The following is a 12431-nucleotide window of genomic DNA, read 5'->3' as shown; positions in this document are numbered from 1 at the left end:
GCCTTACCCGTGGGGGCCCAATCCCTAGGTGCAAGGGTCCTACCCCTGGGGCTTCTAACCCTATTTCCACGGGCTATATCCATGGGGACTCTATCTCTTGCTCCAGAAGCTCTACCCGTGGGGCCCCTACCCTTAGCCCCAGAGGCCCCACCTGTAGGACCCCTAACCCTAGCTCCAGGGCCCTACCCCTGTGGCCCCTAACCCTAGCTCCAGGAGCCCTACCTGTCTGGCCCCTAAACCTGGCTCCAGAGGCCCTGCACGTGTGGACCCAAACCCTAGCTCAAGGTGCCCTACCCGTGGGGCCCCTAAACCTATCTCCAGGGGCCTTACCCGACAGACCCCTATGCCTAGTTCCAGGGGCTCTACCCGTTTGGCCCCTAATCCTTGCTACAGGGGTCCCATTCCTGGGACCTCTAAGCCTAGCTCCAGGGGCCCCATCCCTGGGGCCTCTATCCCAAGCTACTTGGGCCCTGCCTGTTGGGACCCTAACCCTAGCTCCAGGGGCCCTACACATGGGGCCCCTTACCCAAGCTCAAGAGGTCCCATCCCTGGGGCCCCTCACCCTAGCTCCAGGGGCCCTAACCGTGGGGCCCCTAACCCTGGATCCAGGGTCCCTACACATGGGGCCCCAAACCCTAGCTCAAGGGGCCCTAACCCTTGGATCCCTAATCCTAGAACCAGCGTCCCTACCCATGGGGCTCCTAACACTAGCTCCAGGGGCCCTAACCGTGGACTCCTAACACTAGCTCCAGGGGCGCTTCCCTTGGGGCCCTAAGCAACTGGGCAGGTTGCTGACAGAGCTGAGCATCACCTTTCTGCCAGCCATTTTTAGAGAAGAACCCCATCCTAGAGTCACCCTCCCTCCTCCAGCACCTCCACGTCTGTGGCTCTGAGTTGCAGTAGGATGATTAGGTGGCAAATCTGGGGCTGGAAGGGGGGTAAGGTCAGCCTGTAAGGAGTAACCAGGTGGGGCAGACCCAGGGGGAGGCTGTGGGCTGCTGGTCAGTTTAGATCAAAGCTGCACAGCAACCTGACACCCAGGGTTATACCTCATCAGGAAAGTGCAGCCATGCTGCCCAAGCATGAGTCACATCCGCAGCCTGGCCCGCCCCAGCTGACAGCGCACAGAGCCACACGAATCAATGGCAGGTCGAGTCGGGAGCCTCAGCTCTTTCCCCTGACAGCCACACAGGGCTGCCTGGTGTCCCAAGAGCCTCCCTCGTGTTCTCCCGCAGCAGCCACCTGCTGGTGTGGGTGGGAAAAAGGGACCAGGAAGTACTGCAGCCTCATTCTGGGATAGGAGGCCCTTGCCATGCCTCTTGCCTTCAGCCCAGGCAGCCTCATGGCCTAGGATCTTGGTGCTCTGCTGGTCACTGCCTTGCTGGAAGGCCCAGAAGGAAAAGAAACAAGCGCACACATAGTGGAGGATGGTTTTGATCCATTGACCTCTGGATTATGGGCCCAGCACACTTCTGCTGTGCCACTCTGCTACCCCTTTCCACCCAGCTGCCACTATCCGGATTAGTGCCTTATGCGCTCTCATGCTGGCACACAGATGCACAGGCTACTAGGCAGCTGCCCTGGTCACAGGATTTTACAGCTTAGACAGGGTAAAAGGGATCTGTTTGGGGTTTGGACCCCATTGGCAGCTGGGTAGCTGAGTGCCGGAGATGGGAGCACTTCTTAAACTGTTTTCTGTTAAGCCTTCAGCTTGTGGGGGACGAGGTTCAGCCTTGGATCTGTGTCCGCAGCAGGCAAGTGCCTCTGGCTCAGTCGCCCCCCCCCCACCGCTGTATTAGCAAGCGCACAAGCCTTGCAAAGGAACAGGAGCCAGGATCTCAAACAAATGTCAACATTTTATTAAGATGACGTTCAAAGAAAAAAAAGTGTACGGTACAGCATTTAGGCATAGAAGTTTCTGGTGATCAAGGAACAACATACAGATTACCCAGGGGGCACGAAGTTCGGTTTAAGATCGGATGGTATAAGGAATACAGAATCTGCAGTAGCCCCGACTGGGGGGTAAAAGGTTAATGTACAGACACTGAGTTAGGAGTATTTTGTCCACGTGAGGGCTACGTTCAGGTGTGGAGTATAACGAGCGGATATGACGATGAGGATGGATTGACTCGCGTTTGGTGAGTTTTAACGTTCAGTGTTTTTTAATCTTTGCCACAGACTAGTTTAAGCAGGGTCAGTTTGAACTCTCCCCTACCATCTGTTGGTGATCTGTTGTAAAGGCCTTTTGAGGCTGATATTTGCATGGTTACATCCGCCCCAGATTGCATGATGGGAGTGCTTGTCCAAACGGTCATTTCAGCTGCTGTGGGATCCCCAGTCTCTGTTCTTGGGGCAGGAGTAATCCAGCGTATTTTCCTGTTTATTTTGGAGGAAGGACAGAGTAACTGTACCTGGCATTTGAGGCCTGAGCACTTGTCCCTTGCCTGGAAAGTACTCACCATTAAGGGGTATGGGTTCCAAATGCCAAAAGCTTGAGGGAGGTGGGACTGGATGTTTGTTTGGTTCTTGTGTTTGTTCCTGCTGATTTCTTTTCTGCTGTCCCTGGTGTGTAAAGACAAGCATTTTTGAATCTCTTAGAATTGTTGTTAGTGATCAGTGCTGAAGTCACTCATCTTAAGCTTATGCCATTAGATCTCTTTCATGGTATATTTTGGTCCTGAGAGGTAAAAGGTTGCTCTGTGTGTGGTGTTATGGAGTGAGATAGAAAAGTTTGGTTGCAGAGGTGGTGCATGTGCCAGAAAAGTCATGTCCCCCAGCTGCAGTCCCTGAGTCCCATCTGCAAAATTTCCTTGCAGTCTGAGTGGAAAAAAGCATTTTACCCAATTAAGTTGTTGCAGCTTATTTCCCTGCGCTGCCCTCATTCAGCACTACATTTTTACAACTTGTAGTGGGCAATTGAGATCACAACCCATCAGCATAAATGTGTTTCAAATTTATACTTAAGCATCAATGAATTTATGTCTGTAGCATAGAACAGCAATTATAATAGAGCTATAAATAACATTATTGTTAAACTACAGAGAGAAGAAAACCATAAAATCTGCATTTAGATGCTTCAAAAAACCCCTATAGCACTAAACATAAATATTCATTTTCAATTTCTCTTAATTCACTATGCTTTGGAAACCATGTCCCTTGCCTAACAAGATTCATGTAGGTTCGGGTGAGTCCTGAAATCATGAACTGCTAAGTACCATTCTACTATCCTTGATTCATATCACCAGGATAACTACAATTTATTACTCTTGCCCTAATAAGAAAGAGATTGGGGATCCCACAGCAGCCGAAATGACCATTTGGACAAGCACCCCCATCATGCAATGCGGTGTTGGTATGACCATGCATATCAGCAACAAAAGGCCTTTACAACACATCACCAACAGATGTCTGGGTAGAGTTCATTCTGACCCTGCTTACATCCTGCCTCCAGCCAAGAATTGGTGCTGCTGGTAAATCACACTCCCTGTTATACCAACTCATTGGTGTTGAATGCTGAAGTTATGGTTAGCAAAAGTAGCCACCCATCTCTGCCCTGTAGTATCCAGCTTAGCCCTTGTTAACACATAAGTCAGTGGACTGTTCTCTGTCAAGAGCTGAAACTGAGCACCAGACAAGTAGTCTCCAAATTTCTCAGTGATGGCCCATTTCAAGGCCAAGAACTGCAGCTGGTGGATGGGATAGTGAGTTTCGCTATCAGACAGTCCTCAGCTGGCAAATGCTACAGATTTATTTATATTTGCCTTCTACTTCCTGGTATGGGACTGCTTCCAGACCCTCCAAATTGGCATCAGCATGCAGGATAACGGTTTGTTTGGGTCACAAGGACTAGGACTGGCACATGAATCAGGCAAATAATGATTTCCTGTAAAGCTCTGTCACATCTCTTATCCCACCATGTCCGAAATGGAGAGAAGAGGAGCCTCTCCCCTGTCCCAGGCCAAGTACACCAGATCTGTGGGGGTGAGATGTCTATAGCTCAGCTCATACTAGGCCAGGTCTGTCAGAGCTGCTAGGAAGAGAAGTTCCTTCTCCAGCCCAGGCCCACTGGAGTGGTTGTTACAGTGGGGGACAGGTGTCTCTCACCTGGTTCTTAGATGCTCTGGTGAAAGGAGGCAGGGGGAAGTTTTTCTTTCCCTCATTCAGCTCAAACCTCTCATCCAACCCCACAACTTTCTACTTTAGTCTGTTTCCTCTCCTCCATCTCAATTCTCTTTACTGGCCTGGTTCCAGAGCTTTCACAACCCAATTCTCTGTCCTAACCCTGAGCCCTCTACTGCACCCTGAACCTCTCATTCTAACCCCACTCTAGAGCCTGCACCCCCAGGGCCAGTGCCCTCATCCCTCTGCACTCCAGCCCTCTGTCCCATGTAGCTTGATTTAGGGTGCACTAATAATATTAATTTGGATAATATGATGAAAATTTAATTTATTAGCTTACATTTAATTTAATTTAATTAAGTTACAAAGTTACAGTTGCATTACTGCTATTCAAAAGATACATATGGCATTATACTCAACAAAGTTTTGGTTAATGTATTGACACCCTTCCTTGATAACCTGGTGGTAAGAGATACAGGACCAGACTTGCAGTTCAGGTTTCTCAATTCTTGAGTGAAAGATGCAGTGCTTAGAAAAAGCTAATGTTATGTAAGTTTACTTGACTCTGTTAAACTTAAAATCAAAACCTAATAAATAAAGAATAACAACTTAGGGAAACCGAACTTAGCCTAGTTCCCTTGAAACTTAAAGTTTAAGAATGAGTACAGCCTACTGCTAGTACACAGAGAGAGAGTGGAGGAAGTAAGTCAGAATGATAGAGCGAAGTGCTCTAGCGAGGTGGGTTACCTCTTTTATAGGGCACAAGGGCTGGAAATCCTTCCTCCTATGTCCAAATTTCATTCCTCACCCACAAAACATTAGGGTATGTTTACTTCATAGGCTAGTATGTTTGTGTGTGTTGATAACATGTACATATGCACATAAATTCCCCTGTGGTGTACCTGTTAAGTCTGTGGGTACAACACTGAAAAAACCCCTATGCCATTCTCCATTGTGGATTGGTCTAGGTAAAGGTCTTAGACAGGCGTGGGTACTTATCTATTTAAGCAACAAGATAAAGGTCAATTTTCCTTTCTGAGTAAAAGGTCACAATATAGATATGCTCACTTTGCCTTAGCTTAACATACAGGATATGGCCTGTAGGTCCTCGTAAGTCATGTGCACCAGTCCCCTAATCATTTGTAGTGCCCACCACTGGACTCTCTCCAATTTGTCCACATCCCTTCTCATGTGGGTCCAACCCCAAAAGTACTCACATTTCACCCCAATGGCCCCAAAATGCCAGCTTTTAATATGTAAATAGGGTGCTGCTATGGTCAAGTCACTCCCGAGCTCTCCAGTGGAGGCTGCTGGTGGAGAACAAGGTGAAAATTAGCCAGGACGTCGCTCAGTCAATTCCCTTTGCTCCCAACAGCTGGTATTGGAAAGCTCCAGGATCGCTCACTTCCCTTTCTCTCATCAACTTCAGGCCCCAGGGTTTCAAATGCACAAACCAGTTGGGATTCTCCCCTGCGCTAAGGGTGTGGGGCTGCTCTGAGGGGATGGACTTGCACACTTGGGATATTAGTGCAAAGATACAATTTCAATTTCTCTTAGAGAGATTTGAGGGCAATTTATATTTGGTAAAAATCTTATTTAGTGAAAGGAAAGCTGCAGTGACAGCCTGGGTACTGGGGTGCAAAACACTTTCCTCCTGGGAGAAACAAGTTAGAATTAGACTTTTACATCGTTTGTTCCAACGTTGGCACAGGTTTAATTTTGCTTCTGGGTAGGTTTGTTTCAGGCTGTGACTGTTTTGGTTTATTGGGTTGTTTTGTTTTGTTTTTTAGTTGGAATGGAGCTTTTAACTGACATTTGCTGGATTTGAATGGCTGACCTGCAACCCCAGTTTTGACATAGTTCTGCATATTTTATACAGCTTTGGCCAGTATTCAAGGATTCAGCTCCTTTATAGGAGGATTTAGTGGTCAGGCTTATTTAGTTTATGGTATTTTATCATTCTGCTGTAGCATACCTTTTTGATAAAATGTTGAAATTATTAATTTACAGCATTTGTTAGTTTTTTATTTTTAAAAACAAAGTTTTCCTTAATGTTTGGGTTTTAAAGTAAGCATTGTTTTTGGTTTCAATTTTTCATTTAGGTTTTGGTTACTGATGGGATCTTTATGAGAACTTTGGATTTAATACTAAAATTTGGACAGATTTAGATTATTTAGAGTAAACCCTGTTTACTATTTTATTTTAATAAAGGTTGTATTTCTGTAAACCCTGGCCAGGGGGAGAGGAGATGAGCCTGGCCTTTAACTGAGAAGGAGCAGAGGCATGGGAGGCATGGCCCCCGTGAAGGTTGGGGCCAGGTGATGGGGGTCACAGCCCCCCAATTTTTTTGTCTAGCCCACCTCAGTCCCCCAGCAAACGAGAAGAGTCTGATGCCACCCCTGCTGGTCACTGGGTGTCACTGCTCCGAGAAGGCAGACACACTCTGTGCAGTGCGCCACCTGACCACTGGGTGTCGCTGCTGTATCAAGGGAAACACCTTCTGTGCATTACCCTAAATGACCACGAGGTGTCATTGTTGCTCCAAGGGATACATACTCTGTATGTTATCCTGATTGGCCACTGGGTGTCACTGCTGCGCCAAGGAAAACACCTTCTGTGCATTACTCTGACTGCCCACTGGGTGTCACTGCTGCTCCAAGGGAGACATAAGAACGGCCAGACTGGTTCAGATGCCAAGTCTATCTAGTATCCTCCTGTCTTCTGACAGTGGCCAGTGCCAGGTGCCCCAGAGGGAATGAACAGAGCAGGGAATCATCAAGTGATCCATCCCCTGTTGCCCATTCCCAGCTTCTGGCAAACAGAGGCTACAGGCACCGTCCCTGCCCACCCTGGCTAATAGCCCTTGATGGACCTATCCACCGTAAACTTCTCTAGTTCTTTTTTGAACCCTGTTCAAGTCTTGACCTTCACAACATACTCTTGCAAGGAGTTCCACAGGTTAACTATGCAACTGCCCTGAGTTTACTCCCCGTCTCCTCACCAGGTTGTATATGGAAAAGAAGATGAGAATGAGGAGAGCCATGATGTGTCTTTCACAGGCTGGTGCCTCAGTTTCCTCTAAGCAGCAGTGCTGCAGTTTCCTTTGGTCAGTTCCCATGCAACTGTGTCTCGGGAAGGGGGAGTAGAGGCTCATGCTCCCAGCCCCACGCCCCTCCAGCAGCAGCTGGGGAATCCAGGCCAAATTTAACCATGGTAGCTGGGCTGGGATTAGCTTGGGCCGGGGTAGGGCTGGGGAGGAATTGCAGGGAAGACAGATGCACCCGCTGTGAAGGGGGATCCTCCGATTCCCTGCCAACCCCCCTCACTCCTTGCAACACAGTGTGCCCTAGCACTTCTTTCTTTGTCGTGCGGGGTGTCTGCTGCCTGCTTCTCCCTCAGCATCATCTCTCCCCCGGGGCACTGGTGTTGCCCGTCCTATGCAAACAAGCAGGCCCAGGTGAGCCCCATGGCGCTGCCCTGCAATTGTGGGGACAGCTCCTGGATGGAATATGGGGGTGGGCAAGGCGGGGGACCAGGACGCCTGGGTTCTCCCCCCAACTCTGGGAGGGGAGGGAGGTTAGTGGGTAGAGGGAGAGGCAGGGCTGGGATCCAGGGCTCTTGCTTTTTCTGGTTTTCTCCATCTCCTGCAGCTGCCTTGGTCCTTTCAGTGCATTACCTGTTCCAAATTCATCAGCTGACTTGTGCAACCCACCCCAGACGTGGCTGTATCTCTGTGTTGGGTGAGGCATCCTTGGCTGCATCACCTCCTAACTGAGTCTCTCTCTCCCTGCAGGTGACCCTGCAGCACTCGGCAAACATCCGCAAGATTGTGGGGGCACTTTGAGCATTGGGCAGGCAGGGGCCAGGCACGCAGCCCCCATTCCAGAGAATGGGACCCAGCCCCTCCCACTTTTTACAGGGATTAAAGAGGGGCAAAGGGGGGCAAATGGGGGGGTAGGGTCTGAGTAGGGGGTGGAAATTGACTGGTCAGGGGGTCAAGCAGCTGGAGGCAGAGTTAGAAGGGAGCTGAAGGGCAAAGTCAGGGAGGGGGGAAGGAGCCAGAGTTAAGCCCAGGGGGAGGCGCTGCCAGAGGGCTAAACCCTGGCACAGGCAGGGGCAGAGAGGTAACAGTTACCCCGGAGGGCTGTGACTCCAGTGTTTGCAAAAACATGGGGCGGGGAGCAGAGGGGCTTTTTTCTTTCCCTTCCCACAGGCAGCACCTCTCAGCATGGGCTTCCCAGGGCTGGGCTCTTTAAAGGCACAGGCATCCCACTGCCTAGACACTGCAGCTCCTCTCTGATGTAACCTACTGAGGTGCTGCAGTAGGAGACTCAATTCAGTGACACCGGGCATTCCCTATATGCCCCCCAGCCAGGGAGCTGTGCACCCCTCCCCTGAATTTCCCAACACCCCCCAGTGGTCAGCTAGTTACATGCAGCGCTGCCAATGTTGTCACTGGTTGCAAATCTGAATGGAAATTGAAACGTTAACACACACTTTAAAAGCAGATACAATGTATGAAAAATACTTGTACCTGAGAAAGTAAAATAGGTTTGGAAAGTCTGGACAAAGCCGGGTTTCCTCACCCAGCTGTTGTGTTTGCTGACAATGTCGTTGCATTGGCTTCGGCAATGTTGGCCAACCTTAGAATTTCAAATGATGATTTGTAAGCGAGGTGTGAATGAGCTCTCCCCTGACAGCTAGTGATGACCAGGGTTGGGGGAAGCTTTGGGACCAGACTGTATTTACATGAACTCACCTACTTTGCTGAGGTATCCAGCAGACAGAGCTGGGCTGCCTTTGCTCTAGGTGCCCGGAGGATGGAAGGTGCGTGGGGCTCCAGCCTGGGAATCTTCTTCCCTCCTGCCAAGCCCTGACTATCAATCCCAGCCCTGGCACTCCTTTCTTCAAGTGCCATGTGGGCCGGAGGAAAAGTGTGGCAGGAAGCACAAGGGCCAAACTTGTGGGCATCAGGTGAAGCAGCAAAAATCCTAACTATCAGAGTAGCAAGCTTTAGAGCCCTAACCCATTGTGGCCATCCCAGCTGAAGACCTGGCTCTAGGAGGTGTGAGTCACCCAGCAGGAAGGGAGACACTGGCTGTTGCACAACTGGAGACAGGACAATGGAGCACTTTGAGCTCTAGGGCTTTACCACAAGGCCCCACTGAGATTTGAACTCAGATTGCAGGATTCAGAGTCCTGAGCGCTGCTTATTACACCTTAGGACCAGCTCATGCTGCCTTCTTGGGCCATCGGTGACCCTCACGGGGCTGGCTTGTGTAAGGGGGCTCTTGGCCCTTTACTAAAACTTAGTGTGTTGGGGGGGGGTTGGCTAGTTCACAGCACCAATAGAAGGGGGAAGGATTAATGGGAAATCAGGACCCTGAGACTGACAGTCCTCAGGGACAATGGGGAGAGGCCAAAGCTCCAAGTTAGCTGCACTGACAGGTCAGACAGTGTAATGAGGGAGTCACCAGGCCAGAGGGTCCCATCTTCCATGTGAGCTGGAACTGCCTGGGCCAGAGTGGGGCAGAGCTAAGGAGAGACCAGGAGCCCAAGAAGAGCCAGGGAGCAGAGCTGCACAGGTGAAGTGCTAGAAACTGCTCCCTGTAGGACCTTGCTACCTGTAGCAGTTACTGATATTGAGGTTGTTCTTATTTGCTGACTTGTCCTAATTGGCTAAAATTTGACAGTGGTTTCTCTAGCAAAGGCCAGTCCCTGGCCCCTTGGTCCAGACATCCTCATTCACATCAGGCTAGGGTGACCAGATGTCAAAGATAAAATATCGGGACGCAGGGGGCAGAGCCAAAAAAAAATCCGGAAGGCCCCCCCCTCCACCAAGCGGCAGTGGCATAGCCCCGTCTCCACCCAACTCTCAGCTCTGACCCCCAATATACCCCCAGTTCCCCCATTCCCTCGCTCCTGGGCACAGCCTGGGCTCCAAGCTCTGCAGCCGAGCTGCGCTCCGGGCCCCTTCTGCAGCTCCTGGGCAAGGGGCGAGCCAGGCAGCTGGGCCCGGCCCCTCCTGGCAGGAGCGTGTCTGCCCCACGTGTGTCTCTGCCCCCTGTCCACCTGGGCTCTGCCTGCTCTGTGCTGCCCCCAGCCCCACTGCCCTGCCCCGCGGGCTCCAGGACTGGAGCAGCCTCCGAGCTGTGCTCCCGGCCATGGCCATGGCCCGTGTGCAAACCTGGGAAGGAGGAGGAATGCCGCGTGCTTGGGGAAGAGGCAGAGCCAGGGCGAGGATTTGGGGAGGGATCCAATGGGGGCAGTGAGGGAGTGGGACTGGGGGCAGGGCCAGGGCTGGGATTTGGGGAAGGATCCAATGGAGGAAGGAAGGGGCGGAGTCGGGGGGTGAGTGTCCCTCCGGGCTCTGCCTGTGTGCCGGAGCAGAGGGCAAAATTGTTTGTTTGTCCAGTTTCCCGACCAAACATCGGTCAGGACGCGGGACAAACCAGCAAATATCGGGACAGTCCCAATAAAATTGGGACGTCTGGTCACCCTACATCAGGCTTCAAGTTGAGAATCATTTCCCATTCCCGTTCTGTGGGAGGGGAGACTTTTAAACGCGCTCTCTGTGCGACTGTACATGCCTAAGCAAAGAGAACAAACCCAAATCCCTCTGTGCTTTGGGAGCCAGGTTTGCGGTGGGAATTCTGTTGTTCAGATGACTTCACGGCTGGGCATTGTGATCCTTTACCAGTTTCTCTGGCATTGGGGAAGTTTTGTGCTTACAGCTGTGATGAGTGAGTGGTCAAGGTGTTGGAATTAAAATCCAATAAGGTTCCCTCTGCACAGGTTCGAATCTTGCTCACAGCGAGGCCTGTGTTTTAGCCAGTCTCTCACCCAGGCAATACCTCTGTACAGCCTCCTGAGACACTCTCCAGTCTCTCCCCACCCCAAGTAAATCCTGTTCTGCTCCTTTCATAGAGATGCCTGGGACACCACCTCACACTGTGTCCCTAAGGGGTCAGGGAAACTCTCAGCACCTGACGCCTCTGCCACTCACCTGGTGCCCCATAGATCAGCCATAGCCCTGGTTCTGCTCCTCTCTCTAGAGTGCGAAAGAAGCGAGGTCAGCGACCCCATGGGAGCTATGGGGCTGCAGAACCAACAGAGAAAAAATAGGTGCTCAGCACCCACTGGCAGCCAGCTCCCCTCCCCACTACAGGCCTTGCTGACAAGCTCCTCCTCTTCCCCTTCAGCACATCCCACCTGCCAGTGATCAGCTGTTCAGTGGGGGTTCAGGAGGTGCTGGGTGGGGAGGGGGAGGAGCAGGGATGGGGAAGAGGTGGGAGAGGGAGAGGAATGATGCAAGCTGGGAAGAGATGGGACAGGGGTGGGGACTTGGGGGAAGGGCCTGGGGAGGAAAGGGAGGATTTGTCCCAGACTCTGGATCCCTCTAGGGTCGACCCTGAAGGGAAATGCTGACTATCACAGTGACAATAAAACTGACCAGCATTGTGGGGGTGACTCAGGGAGATCCGCACTCATCGGGTCTCTTCTCTCCCCCAAGGTGAGCCAGACACTGCTCTCTCCTGACTCTCACTCTAGCAGCTGGACGCCAAGGAGCCATTTGCCCACAGGAAGTGCATTGAGGCCCCTGTGGTGCTGGGGGGGCTGGTGCTGCTTCTGCCTGTGGGGCTGGCAGGGGGGTTGATGTTCGCACATACTCTCAGCTGCCAGGCCGGAGGCGGCACTTGGGACCTTACCAGACTGGCTCAGTGAAGACGGGGGGCTGACAGAGCAATACAGACGCTCTCCAGAGCACAGAGCAGCATCCGCCCATGCAGCCAGGCAATGAGCATTTCCCACAGCCTGGAGCCAAGGGGGAGGCGGCAGCTGCTGTTCCAGCTCCTCGGGGACAGGCCCTGTCAGCCACTTCTTACTCACCACAGCTAAGGGTGCCGGATTCCTCCGGTGGGGGTGTGGAGCAGCCGTTCGTTTTCCTGTCCTTTTTGTGTGCAACTGCTGACAAAAACATCCCAGACAGAGAAGCAGCAAGTCAAAATACTGTCATGCAGCTGCTAAAGTAGCTCAGTTGGGAGAGCATTAGACTGAAGTTTTAAAGGTCTCTGGTTCAATCCCAGGCTTTGGCAGGCCCTGTCATCTGTCTATGTGCAAGGGTGGCTTGTTTACTGGGATCACAGCAGTGCCTGCACCCAAGATAAGTTCCTGATGTTGGGCTCTGCAGTAGGAAAACATAGAAGGGGCTTCTGCTCCTAGTTGGCCCACCTGACCTTTAAAGATGAGAGTTGTCTTGCCCAACATGATAGGAAGAAAGTGAGGCAGGGTGACCCTCAGGAATGGTGCCA

At 51.5% G+C, this 12431-nt stretch overlaps 1 non-coding gene across 1 annotated transcript; it reads left to right on the top strand.

Moving 5' to 3' along the window:
• The first annotated feature begins 12142 nt into the window (after positions 1-12142).
• Positions 12143-12215, top strand: TRNAF-GAA. Its single transcript has one exon. It is a non-coding gene; the product is annotated as a tRNA-Phe (tRNA).
• The last annotated feature ends 216 nt before the right edge of the window (positions 12216-12431 follow it).

The sequence above is a fragment of the Gopherus evgoodei genome, chromosome 9 (genome assembly GCF_007399415.2).
Source record: "Gopherus evgoodei ecotype Sinaloan lineage chromosome 9, rGopEvg1_v1.p, whole genome shotgun sequence".
Classification (NCBI taxonomy): domain Eukaryota; kingdom Metazoa; phylum Chordata; order Testudines; family Testudinidae; genus Gopherus; species Gopherus evgoodei.
Note: the sequence above shows the minus strand (reverse complement) of the source record. Positions and strands in the feature narration are given on the sequence as shown.